The following is a 15,766-nucleotide window of genomic DNA, read 5'->3' on the forward strand; positions in this document are numbered from 1 at the left end:
GATGAGTACTGGTAAGACACAGCTATTATACACTTTTCTCTTGAGGGATAATGGCAACCTGCTGTTCATGATCTGAGAATGCCTGCCAAACGCACCCCAGCCCATTCTTATCCTTCTGATTATTTCCGTCTCATGATCAGGATCCGCTGTCACTACCTGCCCTAAGTAGATGTATTCCCTTACCACTTCCAGTGCCTCGCTACCTATTGTAAATTCCTGTTCTCTTCCGATACTATTAACCATTACTTTAGTTTTCTACAGATTAATTTTTAGACCCACTCTTCTGCTTTGCCTCTCCAGGTCAGTGAGCATACATTGCAATTGGTCTCCTGAGCTACTAAGCTAGGCAATATCATCAGCTTATCGCAAGTTACTGAGGTATTCTCCATTAACTTTTATCCCCAATTCTTCCCAATCCAGGTCTCTGAATACCTCCTGTAAACAGGCTGTGAATAGCATTGGAGAGATCGTATCTCCCTCCCTGACTTTCTTTATGGAGGACTATGGTGGCTGTGGAGCCGCTATAGATATCTTTCAGTATTTCTACATACGGCTCGTCTGCACCCTGATTCCGCAACGCCTCCATGACTGCTGAGGTTTCGACAGAATCAAACGCTTTCTCGTAATCAATGAAAGCTATATATAAGGGTTGGTTATATTCCGCACATTTATCTATCATCTGATTGATAGTGTGAATATGGTCTATGGTTCAGTAGCCTTTACGGAATCCTGCCTGGCCTTTTGCTTGACAGAAGTCTAAGGTGTTCGTGATTCTATTTGCGATTACCTTAGTAAATAGTTCTGTAGGCAACGGACAGTAAGCCGATCGGTCTATAATTTTTCAAGTCTTTGGCGTCCCGCTTCTTATGGATTAGGATTATGTTAGCGTTCTTCCAAGATTCCGGTACGCTCGAGGTCATGAGGCATTGCGTATACAGGATGGCCAGTTTCTCTGGAACAATCTGCCCACCATAACTCTGCTGTTACATGAGTACAGAGTGGCCCAATAGCAGGCGGCAGCTCCCGGATGCCTTAAAGCCATAGTGGAGCTACCGTGATGAGCTACACGTCGAGGATGGGCTGCTTGTCAGAACCAACAAGTTTGTAATTCCTCCATCAAAACGCAAGGAAGTTCTCGGTCTGCTCCACGCTGCACATTGTGGCGAAGACAAAATGAAGCCGAGGGCAAGACAGATAATGTACTGGCCAAACATGAACGCCAACATTTCTGATGTAGCGAAGTCATGCGCTGTTTGCGACGCGTAAAAAAAAAAGAAATGCAAGGCTGCTCATACTGAGCCATGAACTACCGAGTTTGCCATGGCAGGTGGTCGGGGTCAATTTTTTTCACCACGAAGGCAATGATTACCTCATAGTGGTAGATTCTTATTCGTTTTTCTTCGAGGTTCGCAAGCTTAATCGGACTACCGCTGCTGCTGTAATCAGCGCAAATGCAGAAATGTTCGCGACACATGTCATTCCCGCCAAACTGTGCAGTAACAATGGCCATCCTTTCAACAGTGCAACATTCCAAGCATTCACACGTTAAGTCAATATCAGCCACACCACTTCTAGCCCGTACCACCACCGCGCCAACGGCTTGGCAGAGCGTGCCGTTCAGGAAGCTAAACATCTGCTAAACAAATTCCCGTTTTCCACCCTTGAATTTTGCAGTGCGTTGTTGGAGTGGCGGACGACTCCGAGGGACGAACAGTTGCAGTCGCCAGCTCAAAGGCTCATGGGACGTCACACCAGAAGCCAACTCCCGGTCCTCAACTGTCACCTGGAGCCCAAGACGATACCCACGGAAGCAGTTCGTAAGCGACTACAATTAGTACGACATAAACAGCGTTCCTACTACAACAGAATCACACGGGCTTTGTCAGACCTTCATAGTAGAAACAGAGTGTCCGTATACAACACACACAGCAGAACGTGGGCCCCGGCCATGGTAATAAGTCCTGCAGGGCCACCGCGATCCTACGTAGTGGCTACAGACAGTGGACAGCCGTTACGCCGTGCGAGAGAGCATCTCAGGGCCACAGATGCTGCTCAGCTTGCTAAGTCAGAAGCAGAAACCCGAAGACAGGCTGCGCCAAGTACCCCAGCCGATGCAATTCAAGCCCCACTTCGAAGAAGTGAACAGGTACGCCAGGAGCCGCAATGTTATCCACTTCCAGAACGTAAATAGCAAAGCAATCCTGGTTTGCAAATGAAAATATTCATCAATGATCCTTCTTTTTCTTCTTTTTTTCCACAAAGAAGGGAAGATGTACTGGAGCGCAATATCATGCCTGGAATACAATCAGTGCGCATGTGCAACACGCCTACTACTTACAGCAGTGCTCCTTATATACACGGCTGCGTTTCGGAATAAAGTGCTTTTTGTTACCTGCTACTCCTCTGGCTTACAAGAACGAACCCAGCTTACTATTCAAGAATACATTGACCATGCATTGGCAGGTGGTTATTTACCGCACTATATTGCACTCTTTCGCGGGAGTGCTACCCCTTACCACCGTTCCTTACCCGTACTCGGAAGCCAACCGGAACTTCGAATGCCACTTAGTCAAGCAATGTGCTCGCAGCCATATGCAGTTCTTCCCACCGCCTCTGATTGCAGACGCTGCGACCAGAGGCGTCTGGTCGCATCGTCTGGTCGCAGTCGTCTGGTCGTCTGGATGGACGGATGGATGGATGGACCGACGGACGGACGGACGGACGCTATGAGCGTCCCCTTTGGAATGAGGCGGTGGGTTGTGCCACCAAGCTCTTGCTATTATACTGCCTAATGTGCTACCTACGTTAAAAAAGGAAAAAGGAAAAAAAAGAAAAACGCTCCTCTTACGAGCTCGCCACCGTGCGGTACTGAACGGTGCTACCCTGCTAGTGGTACCACCACGCTGTCTCATAGCGCCGTTGGGCGTGGTCGTGCAGGCTTTATCTCCATTGGGGTCAAAGTAACATAAGGCCTACATAAACTTAGAGAGAAACTGCACCTTCCACAATGCAGCGAAAATAAAAGTAACGGTGGCATTGTGAACAAAAGTATGTGACCGAGCGATGGCGCTAGCAAAATGATATCTAATATCATCAGCATTACGTAGTGAGCAATACGGCCACTGCGGTAGCGGCAGGAGGGGCTCGTCGCACTGCTCTCTCGCTGATTTTGGGCGCTTTGTTACCGCTTTCGAAGTGGTATCCGTGCCTACGGTGCTCTAACATGGCTACAGATATCTTTATTATATTGCCAAATGACTGAAAAGCCTCAACTTGCAAAAACACTACAAACAAGTAAGCTTAACAACGTTTATTTATATGGTGAATAAAGCAGTACATGCTACAATTTTCGCACAGGTGAGGTGTAGGTAATGCTGCCAGTCACTGAGCCCACAACATAAAGAAACACAGATAATAAATCTAATAAATATAACAGAAAGCTTAAATTGAGTTTTCTCATCGTATTCGGCCAAATCAGGGAGAACAAAGCTTCAGAAAACGATATTTATCCTGGGCTACCCTCGTACTTGTATTGCGCACAGTGATGCTTGACGTATTTTGAAGTATAATATCTGGGTTCAGCGATTTCAGCTATATTAAAAAAAGAAACATAAAGAGTGCACGGCAAAGACGTAATTACCGTATGATAAGCTCGCGCTGCAATGTCCCATTGTTTTCATAACACATTGGCGTGAGGCACGGAGTGTAGGGGTAAAAATAACCTATGCTAAATTTTACATCACACATTCTTTGCTCTTGATATTTCTGCTGCACATTTAGTGCTCAGGTGCGGCAGGAAAGGCTTTGACACAAGTGGAGTGCAGCAAAGCGAGGAACGTAGTAGAGACAACAGTGCTTACAAGGACCTTTGCAAAATATTGCGTGAAAAAAGCAAGGACACCAAATGAACATATGAGGCCAATTATTGCTCAGAGATACTTGGAAAAATTCAATTTAAGGTTTCATGTTGAAAAAAAGAACGTCTCCGTCTGTGTATTCAAAACAAATGAAAAAGATTGCAAGAATTGATATTTCAATTGAATCACAGAAGTGAGCAAGGGAAGCCTCAGCCTTGATTAAGCATTTCAGCAAGAAAAACATATTTTTCAGGGCCTTGACCAAGGCATGTTTCCCCTTTGAGGCTTCCCTTGCTCGTCCACTGTTGATCGACTGAATGTTAAGCAAAAACTTCGAGTATATTTCGCAAAGCTTTTTGGGAACACACTGCTGAGGCTTGTCATCTGCTGCTCGCAGAGAAAGAAAATTGTTTTTGGCGGTTTGTCATGTTTGAGATGGGGTGGAGTAGGCCGGCCGTGTGCGCTTACCTTTTCTACCTTACCTTACCTTTTCCCTTACGGTTCAAGGCTAGCCTAATTATTGATTTCATGCAATGTACATAAGCCTTTTGTAGTTAACGAATGCCAAATAATGCGCGTATCCAGATCTCGTTTTGATCTTAGACCTTACCATCTGATCAACGTCCTGTTAGATCTCATCATGTCTTACAAATTTGTGGGTGTACACATTACAAATTACTCAAATTTCGACCATTAATATTGTCACGTAGTAGTGACAGTTAACAAGGCAGCAAAACTGATTAACAAAACTAGCGTTTTATTTGGCGAACTTGTGCCCTCAAAAGCAGGCTGCACTCAAAGAACGTCGACAGCGGCGAACACACTCGGCGATCGTCGAAAAATCTGATCAGCGGGTCAAGCACGGCGGTTTTTATACATCCGTGGTCGAATGATACAGAGTAATCACTGGGACCCGCGCGTCTTCCAGACAGTTCTAGACCATTTGCGTTGCGCATTCACGCAATCAGATTACACAAGGTTCTGTGACAGAAAGCGGAAAACGATCCATAACATTCCAGGAACGTCCGATACATGCAGGTGCGTCCTGCGTAGTGCGATAACATTTCTTAAGCGGTGACAAGCGGTCACCCGGAAAAAAATGAACGTGTAAACCTGTCTATACCGCCCTCTTAAAAAGCATTGACCTGATCTTGCAAAACAAACGAAAGTAATAAATAAAAAACACCTGTAAGAAAGAGCAAAAAATATGGAAGTTCGTCAGCATGCGTAACAGGGCTTAAGACGCACCACGAGGACCACTTCAGATTGTGCGTGGCGCCGCTGTGAATGCGAAATACCGTCTGGCACGACCTCATAGACCAGCTCGCCAATACATCCATGATCTTGTAGAGTCCGAAATAGCGACGTAATAGTTTCTCACCAAGTCCTCGTCGGCGTATCGGGGTCCAAGCTCAAACACGGCTGCGGGCCTGGTACTCGACGTAGCGTCATCGGAGGTTGTGGTGTCGGCTGTCGGTACGCTGCTGGTTCTTGATCGGTAGGCGGGCAGGCTATCGGGCTTCTTCGGCGCGCTGGAGATAGGTAGCGACGTCAAGGTTCTCTTCATCGGTGACGTGCGGCAGCATGGCGTCGAGAATCATCATCAGGTTCCTGCTGTAAACCAACTTAAACGACGTGATCTGCGTTGTTTCTTACACCGCCATGTTGGAAGCGAAGGTTACATACGGCAGGACCGCGTCCCACGTCTTGTGCTCGACGTTGACGTACATTGATAGCATGTCGGCGAGGGTCTTGTTCAGGCGCTCCGTGAGACCATTCCTCTGCTGTGGTAGGCAGTTGTCCTCCTGGGGCTTGTCTGGCTGTATTGCAGAATGCCTTGGGTGAGCTCTACTGTAAAAGCCGTTCCTCTGTCGGCGATGAAGACTTCTGGGGTACCATGTCGCAGCAGGTTGGTCTCGAAGAAAAATTTCGCCACTTTGGCTCCGCTGCCTTTCGGTAGAGCTTTAGTTTCAGCGATGTGGGTGAGATGGTCCATCGCCCGATAATCAACTTATTTCCGGATGTTGACGTCTGAAACGGTCCCAACAAATCCATCCCGATCTGCCGAAATGGTAGGCAAGGAGGTTTGATCGGCTGTAGTCATCCTGCTGGTTTTGTCGGCCGTATCTTGCGTGGCTGACAGTCTCGGCATGCCTTGGCGTGACGGGCGACGTCGACGGTCAGACGCGGCCAGTAATACCTTTCATGTATTCTCGACAGCGCCCGGGAGAATGCGAGGTGGCCAGTGGTTGGATCGTCCTGTAGGGTGTACTTCTGGACGTAGCGCTGTACTTCTGGACGCAGCGCTGACGGAACATCAAGAAGGTATCTGGCGCGGATTGGTAAAAAGTTCTTCTTAATGAGCAGGTTGTTTTGTAGTGTGAACGAAGACAACCCGCACCTAAATGCCCTAGGGACAACGTCGGTGTTCTCTTCCAAATACTCGACGAGGCCTTTTAGCTCCGGGTCTGCTCGTTGCTCTTTAGTGAAGAGTTCCGCGCTCATTATTCCAACAAAGGCGTTGTCGTCCTCGTCGTCTTCCGGCGGGGGATCGATGGGGGTGTGTGATAGGCAGTCGGCGTCAGGTTGTCCGATTACCGTGACGTCATATTCTTGCACTCTGACGCTCCACCTCGCCAGCCGTCCTGAAGGGTCCTTTAAGTTAGCTAGCCCACACAGCGCGTGATGGCCGCTGACGACTTTGAATTGCCTACCATATAGGCAGAATTTTGCTGTAGCCCTAATGATGGTGAGGCAATCTTTTTAGGTGTAGAACAATTGCCTTCCGCTTTTGACAGCGACCGGCTAGCATAAGGTATCACGCGTTCAAGTCCATCTTTCCTCTGGATTTGGACGGCACCGAGGCCTAGGCTACTGGAGGAAATACCTCCCGACGAGTGCACCGAACATTACGGATGGCAGGCAGCAGTTTAGCAGTACAGCAGAACACGGTCGCCAGGGCATCCCGAATGCCATACTTGCCCAATGATCACTATAAAATCGTAGTTCCACCATGCGGCGGACTCAATATTAACAAGATTGGCTCCAGCAAGATAGGTAAAACCATTGTTGAAGCAGCCGGTCTGAGCTCGGACCACATTGCATCAGACATCATATGCCCGAACGTCAACCAAAACATAATTGCGGCTAGTACGCTGGAACGAGACAATGCTGAGAAATATGTCAGAATAAGGTCAATTAACCAGGATAGATGCACCTTCAATATCGATGCATATGAATGCACAGGTGGTGGTTGTTTCGTAATCATGCTGAGTTTCCGGTATCACCGCTGGTTCCATGTCGCACACAGACGATGGGCGCTATTGAGAACGAACCGTTGGTCGCCTGCGTTGATGCTCTGTCTGCATTTGCGAAGCACAAATACCGTAAAAATAAGCATGCGACTGTGCTTCTTGGCCAAGATGGCGAGAAATGTGATGCCCAACGCTGCGTAGCAGGCAAGTGCTCAAAACGTTTATACGCGTGCCATACACGGAGCAGATTTAATAGCGATCGAGCTCGATCGATATCAGATTTCTTGACCTCGATTGCCTCTTTGGGGCAAGTTAGGAATGAATTTCTCTCCCCAAGTCCAAAAATGAACTTTGCCCAGGAAGGTGATTCTAGCAGCGCTGCGATATTCGCACTGTAGCGCTCAGTTGTGCGCGTTTCCTGTGGCTACTAGACCTTCCCTTCTTCACACGCGTACGAAGTCGGAGTCGCGTATGCGCTCACGTGTGCGCTTAGCGAGTCGCGTAGCCTGTGCTTCGTGTGTTCGGGACTTTACACGCGGCCTTGTGCGCTAGAACGTCCGCGTCCGTAGCGGGCTTTATGTCATACATGGTTCTCGAAAGATTTAAGCGCCTCAAGTTTTAGCGCAGCGGCAACGCTACGGCTATAACGCAGTGGGACATTTGCATAGATCTCAGGTCCCAAAATGCTAATCTCTTCGGAGACATCACAGACGCAGCCAGTTGCTATACGCACCACAAAACGGTCTTTACACAAGTTTGGAATCATCCTCCTGCTATGTGCACCGGGTTACCCTGCATGCATTTATGCAAACCAGTGTGCGTGATTATGCGTGTCGTGTGCACAATATTTCAACAGTTTAACAATGACATTCACAACTGCAAAGCGTTTAATTAGCAACCGGGGAAACAACGGCCATACTATGCCTAACTTTGGGGCAAGAGAATCGCTAACTTGGTCGATAAATTTGCGCTTTCGCACGGTATTCCGTAGTTGTTTTAATTGTTTCCCTATAACACGGCTCGTGCAACCACGAGGGGTAGTGTCCGTTGTTGACGCAGCCACATTGTCTCTATTTTTTTTTTCTTCTTTTCACGGAAAACTATCTCGCGCACTATTTGTCCTGAACTTATTTTTCTTTTTTTCCGCAACAATGACACTCGTGTTCTTGGACCACTCATCACGCGCTGTCGGCTTTACCGATGGTCATCTCTTAATATTGTCCCACGCCTCAAATTTTACAATGCCTATGAATCAATTTCAGTTACGGAAACCTGGCGCTCTATATATCGCCAGATTAGCTCGTTTTATCTGTACTTTATCGCAGTTAATGGTCCAAAACACGCTGCTTCATCTTGCTTTCCTCCTATTTGTTTTCGGTCATAATGCACATCATCGAGCAGCTTGCAATGGTCCCCATAAACCTATGGAATTACGACAAACGTTGGTGGTGAGTCGAGCATTTCAACATTAATAGTACATTTCAGTATATTGGAGGTTGCTAAGGTACATTGCGATACTTATACGCGTAGCAAAGAGGAACACATATTCAGTTCTGAACAATAAATTATTCTGTTGAAACTCTTTGTTTGATAACTGCCGTGTAATACAGTCGAACCCCCCTGCAACAAAGACACATACAATGAATTTACCTGTAAAACAAATTTAGGAATCCTCGACGCTTCTGCGTTTGTAAACTGGTGTTATATTCATACTTGAATGGTGAGACAGCTGCGTGTAGAAGCCACATCGCCGAAAAAGCCGCTGCATTATTAGACTAGGTTTCTAAAGGTGGTCCAGAACGCATCAGTGAAATATTCGTTATTTTATGAAAAGGTGAATTTGTTTTTATTAGCAGCTACTTCGAGTGCCACGTCTGATGACGATAAACCATTACATATAGGCACGTCTCTTGGGAAGGTTGTGTATGTTTGTGCGCCTTTCCGAATCATAACCTGGTTGTAAGTGAGAACTCCTTATGTCACTTTTCATGTATCACCTGAGTTGTTTGCGTTTGCTCCTCCCTTCTTCCCATCGGCTAGGCCACTTGTCAAGTCAAGTAAAACGAAAAAAAATGAAGATGGCTAGAATCTATCAAGATGGCATAACGTTGTTATGTACCGTCGAAAAATATCGACGTAATAGTTTCAACGTAGGCTCCTGAGGAAGAGCCTGTCCGTAACCCGTAAAACTTGTTTTCACCTGTCTTTCCTAATACCGTTTTCAGGCAAAAACAGGAAACACTACGGGAAATATTTTGCCCATCTACGGGACGAAATGAAAAATGTTCGACACGAGTCATCTCACGATGAATGCCCACGCTCATGTGATTAGCACTGAAACAATGCAGCGACGCATGTTATTATCGAATTCGTCGCACGTGTGCGGCCGTATTCTTTTTTTCTGTTAGCGGCACTTTCTACCCTTCTCTGTAGCTCGAGGCTCAACGCTCAATGCGCTGGGCGCATTCTCCTCACGTCCCTTCTTTGTGGACGCTCACGAGGATTTGATTCCAAAAGAATGACGACAGTTTCCCTTCGATGCAACTTACGTATTCAATTTGCTGTCACCGACTTCTTGCTTCTTGCTCCGCTCGTACTTCCAGTCACCCATATAATAACTGTTCCGTACCTGGATTGGCCGTACAACGAGTGATGGTTCACATACGAATTTTCGTAGGAGTGTTCACGTAGCTAGTGTCACATACCAAATATCACGTGTTCAATGGCGCAACTTCTTTATTGGGGTACATACCCAGCGACACGTGTTCAGTTGCATATTTCCAACGGCCCAAATTGTCCACTGCCAAGTTGTCTATCGGGAGCAAGTTGGTCTGTAAGAGTTTCGATGCCTACGCACGTACTGAAAAGTGCCTTGTCAAAGCGTGCCATGTGCAATGCAACGTTGATATAGAGAGCATTGTTTCCACAGTACGTTTTATGAAAAAAAAGTTTCAGGCCTGCGCAAATAAAAACTGATCACGGATTCCTTGACTAAGAGAGAGAGAGAGAAGGCAAGAGGGGGAGGTTAAGTAGAGTTTGTTAAGCGCGCAACACACACGGGTTGAAGGGGAATGCGGAGGGAAATAATGAGGAGATAAAGTTCTCATTTTGCACGTGTATTGGACAAAAGACAACGATTACACAAACTGAAACTAGAGACTATGGCTTTCACAAACGGACAGCATTACTCATGTACGTGCGCCTTTGGGCTGCTAAGCGATCAGGCAAGACTCAGATTCGCCAAAAGACCGATTGTCTAGCATGTTCAACGAACAGAAATCTGGCGTTGCTCGTGGACGCAGGAACCATGGCCGAGGTAGTGAAAGGTAGTCTCTTGACAGCTGCACATTGCACACATAGGTGAGCAAACTTAGAGATCACGGCTTGGGCACTTATTTGAGAAAACGCTTGTGGTAGGATGAGAAAAAATCTTCCCAATGGATTCGCGTCGAGCCCATAGCATCCGCGTGCTGATACATATATACTCAAGTAAATCAATCTATACACACTTTGTGAAAGCGCTGACCGATAAAAGAGCTTTTAGAAGAGTGAGTTTTATCAGTAAATTGCCCCGCTTGAGAGCCGAAAAACTCACTCTTGGCAATAAACGAGGCTTGATACACCATAATATGTGCGCAAAAGTAAAAGACGGTTGGCAACGCAGCCCAAGAGCGCGCGCAGCGACGTCAAAGATTTTGATGCCATTTGCCGGCATCTAGCTAAGTTTATATCAAATTCAGTTAAAGAGGGAATTTAACAAGCTTCAATGACTTTTACCGTGGCACAAGTTCTCAATAACAATTGAATACTGTGAAATCATTGAAGTCTGACGTACGAGCGGATGAGTTCACTTGCGGCAGTGAACAATTGGTAATTTGGGGTTCATTTTCTCTGCTACTAAGGAGTACCTTACTGCAAGGTAAGCAAAATATGCTGTTACGCTGCGCGGACGAGCCAAAGAAGAGTAGTAGATCGACAGAGCTGAGCGCGGAGTACAGAATAGCAGACTGCCTGTGATCTCGTCTCGACACCCCCTCGATCATCCTGTAAATAAACCGATCTGTTCCGTAACAGCTTTGGTGGAGGTGCTGAGTAATCGATCTGGATAGCCTTTTACGCGCACTCCGACGATGCCGGCGCTTGGTGAGAGTACAGCCTGAAGACAGGGACACGACCGAACCGCAAGCAGCTGGCGACAGCCTCGAGACAAGCATGAAAGATGACAGTGAGCGCTCCAATCAAGTCATCTCTAGCATCGCACGGAAAGAACCACGCACCATTTCTCGCAAAGTGGATGAGAATGTTGAGGACAGGCTGAAGTACTCTCAAAGGGTCAGCGGTCACAAAGGCTGGAACAGAATGGCGCGACTTGCTAAAGTTGTTTTCTTTCTCACTGAAACAGCACTTCTCTGCTTCGATAATAACGAGAGCACGATGACAACGTGGGAAAGGTTCATTGAGGAAATCAAAATCTGATTCGCGGGTTCACTTTGATAAAAAAAGAAATCTGAGTATAGGCAAGAGCACAGTAGCCCAGGAAAACATGCACAGCTTCCACTGAAGTACTGAAACTGTGAAAAATTGTGAACAGGGGCATGTAGGATAAATATGACTTAGACATCTCCTGACGGGCATCGCTGAAGTGGTCTACAAATTTCGCACATCAAAGGAAGGCGTGTGCACTCCGTCCCGTCTAAGGTGTCACTTCCATGCTTTTGAGGAGCTGAAGACGTGACGAGTATTGCCAAAGTTTGGTAGACTTGGCAACGTGACCGCGGTCACAAGCGTCGATATCGCCACCTCCAATGACATTGCCTTGTTAGTACGTTAACTCGATAAGGAAGAATTGTGGTACTGTATAGCGTAAGGTGAATGAATAGATGCAGGACGGGAGTGCAGCCAGTCCACACTTGACGTACGCTGTCGTGAACAGCCGGTTTGCCGATAGAAAACTAACAACGCAACTCGGCCCTTACATAATGATCCCAACCGCGATGATACGCCAGAATCTCGGCATCCTTCCCATGCCTAGGCTATCAGGCCACACTATTCCAACGCCTTCCGCTCCGATACAGCCAACCTACGTCCCCATTTAATGACTACCCCGTGTACAGGGCGTCACCTATTCGATTTAGCTACGGAATCTGTGCACATATCGACAGATATTGTCGCCGATGGCAGCAGCAAGTTCCGGCCATCAACGATTATCAGTTTGGAGGCTTAGAGCGCCGTGGCAGACCACTGCGCCTCTGCGATGACATCCGCGTGAACATGTATTCCGGTGTGAGTCTACAGTTTCCGACCGTAGCCTTACGCCACACTTACTACCGGCTATCCGCGCTCGCCATCGCTGACATTTACCGTCATCTCAGCTGGGAAAATATGTGGTGCGACCAATGAAGGTAATGTCGCGAAAAGGTCACGTAGTTCTCTGCCTGTCGCCAGGCTCAAAAACACAGTGTGTGCCTGTCTTGATGATTTAAATGCGGATGTCCTAGTGAATAGCCGCTCTGCAGTTTCAGTAATGAATGTTTTGTTTGAAAATCGTCTTGGACAAAATTATGTTCACGTGGGACCAAAAGACAACTTTTCGCAGAGTTGGAGGCGAAACCCGGCGGTCCGTTGGTGTTTGTTCTGACATAGTGAGTGTTGGTGGACAAGATGTTCCAACTAAATTTTTTGTTTTGAAGCAAACCACTCACAACATCATCCCTGGGACTGGCTTGCTTGGTAAATTTGGTGCAATAGTAGATTGTGGCGCGGTAGAATTTTCTCTTCGGAGTCACGTGATAATACCAATACCGAAAGTACCTGGCGTACACTAGCAAGAAGTACTTTTCGTGTCCCTTGATGTCTTTTTACCAGCTCAGACTGCGGAATTTGTTTGCTACTACAACGCATTGCCCTCCGCATTGCTGTCATGGTTTAGTTGAGCCATGTTATCCTGCCACGTTGAAGAAAAATATACTAGTTCCTTGATCCATTATGGAATGTGTAGATAGTCTTGCTCACTTGTGGATGATGAACACATCATTGGAGTACGGTTTACGGCAGACTGAACTCAACCTGGCCACCTTCGATTGATGCCGTTGACGCTTCTATCGGCGCGAGGGCCGCAAATTGCAATTACTTCTTGTAATCCAACCGCATGGCGACCAAGTCGATATCCCCTTCAGAGCAGAAAGAATTGCAAAGGGTGCTCGTCCGTTATGCGCCAGTATTCAGTTTCGCGAAAGACAATTTTCCGCCGCACGTGGGTGAATTCGAGATAGCTACAGCGCCTGTTTGAAGTGGTGACTGAGACTGGTCGTTATTAGTCGGCGCGTCGTCGGACGAGGTGTCATATTGTAAATGCAGTGACGCTAGCTCCTATGACGAAGCGAAATATTTTGCGGAGGCGCCCTGCACTATGTGGGGCCGCAGCAGTTGTCTTGAGGTACGAAAAGGCCCACCAGCGGGCGGACTATTGTCTCAACGACCATGGCCGACCGCTGGCGGGACAAGGGTCAAGCACCAGGAGTTGCTTGAGCCTTGTTCTAGTCATACGTCGATGTGAATAGAAAGGAAAACCATAAAAGCTCCTAGAGTGTAGAAATAAAAGCAAAACAAGTGATTTTGTACACGTTTTTCTGCATGCTATACCGACCTTCGAGATGCAATCTTCGCATGATTTTTTTAACAAAGCAATCATTCCTACTGTAACCACTAGCAAGAAAACTTAGACCAATGGGACAGCCAGAGCCTTTTCACGTTGTATTTAGATTCTACAGGTGCTCAACGTGGAAGAGAAACGTTTGTATTTATTCGGGCAGAACCGCACGCAACGATGACCCGAAAATATTTACGCAGCGACTTTTCTACACCTGCTTTGTTCGCACTAGGCAGGAACCCAAGTTGCCAAGGTACGTCGTAAAAAAGCCTGTCCCATATTCAGGAACTCAAACTCGAAGCGGGAAGGATACAGTTATTCAGGAGAGTCTCTCTCCGCACCTGCGCTCCGGGAATACACAACATTTCCGCGGCAGACGCGCCCTCTTCTCTCGCTACGCTACAGTTTTCTTTTTTACATGCTATTCTCGGCCACCTTTTTTTGAGTCCTCATTCATACAGCGGAATTTCAAATCATAACGCACAAGGTGCCCGTGCAAAAATGCATCGCACGCGTGTAAAATGCTAAATGAATTACTACTGAAGAACCTTATGCGTAATCCACATTTATTGTTTTTTATGTGATTGCGTTTTTAAATAGTCTCATTGAAGGTAAGCGTCCATAACGGCCTAGTTGATCGTGTATTCACCGCGGCTACGTTTTTAGCGAAGTTTGCGCCTTCTTGACAAATTTTTCGTTTCTCAGTAGAGTTAATCTGGTGGAAAACAAGAAGCGCCATGAATGACGAAGTGCAATGGCTGTAGCTATGTGACTATGTTCGCAGTTAAAATGACAAATAAATCGGTAAAAGTACACCAAAAGTTGTTTTCTAGAGCCGAGTAACATTGTAACAAATCTTAAAACGTACATGGAGCTGGGATTAGGCTATTCTCTGCTCAGCCACTGCAAACGCTGAGTCATTTATTCTATATTCTTTGTCAGACAATGAACGTGTTGTTAGGACTGCGGCATTAGTGTTGTCAACGCCTACTTCGCCCTCATAAGCAAAGCGTAATATGATGGGCCAGTGGGATTTCATTTCAGTTTGAGTTTATCCTTCTTTAAGTACAATGAATGGGTAAAAGACAATATACGTGCATGTTTAGCCCACTAAGCTTAGAGTCAGGCTAATTACGCTTAATATTACCATTTGACTTTAACCACTTTATCATCTGTCTAATCATTTCCCAAAACTAAAGGTATATGTAATCATTAAGATTGATGTCGAGCATTGTTACCTTTGTATACCTCCTGCAGCATTGTTGTCGTTTCCAAGCAACATAACGTTCTACAGCGTGTGTGTATGTATATATATATACACACACACACACATACATATATATATATATATATATATATATATATATATATATATATATATATATATATATATATATATATATATATATATATATGTTCATATATATATCAGCGTGGTTACGCCCACTGCAGACCAAAGTTCTCTCCCATACTTCTCCAACTACCCCAGACATGTACTAGTTGTGGCCATGTCGTCCCTGAAATCTTCTCAATCTCATCTGACCACCTGCCTTCCTGCCGCCCCCTGCTACGCTTCCCTTCTCTTGGAATCCAGTCCGTAAGTCTCCATGACCATCGGTTATCTTCCCTCCTCATTACATTCCCTGCCCGTTCCCATTTATTTTTCGTGATTTCAACTAAGATGTCATTACCTCCCGTTTCTTCCCTCAATCATTCTGCTCTCTTCTTACCCCCTTAACGTTATACCCGTCATTCATCCTTCCATAGCTCGTTGCGTCGCCCTCAATTTAAGTAGAACCCTTTTAATAGGAGTTCAGGTTTCTGCCCCGTACGGTGAGTACTGGTAAGACACAACTGTTATCCACTTTTATCTCGAGGGGTAATGGTAACCGGGTGTTCATGATATTAGAATGCTTGCAAAACGCGCCTGAGCCCATTCTTATTCTTCTGATTATTTCAGTCTTATAATACGGATCCGCTGTCACTCTCTGCCCTAAGTAGCTGTA

The sequence above is a fragment of the Dermacentor albipictus genome, chromosome 8 (assembly GCF_038994185.2).
Source record: "Dermacentor albipictus isolate Rhodes 1998 colony chromosome 8, USDA_Dalb.pri_finalv2, whole genome shotgun sequence".
Lineage (NCBI taxonomy): Eukaryota > Metazoa > Arthropoda > Arachnida > Ixodida > Ixodidae > Dermacentor > Dermacentor albipictus.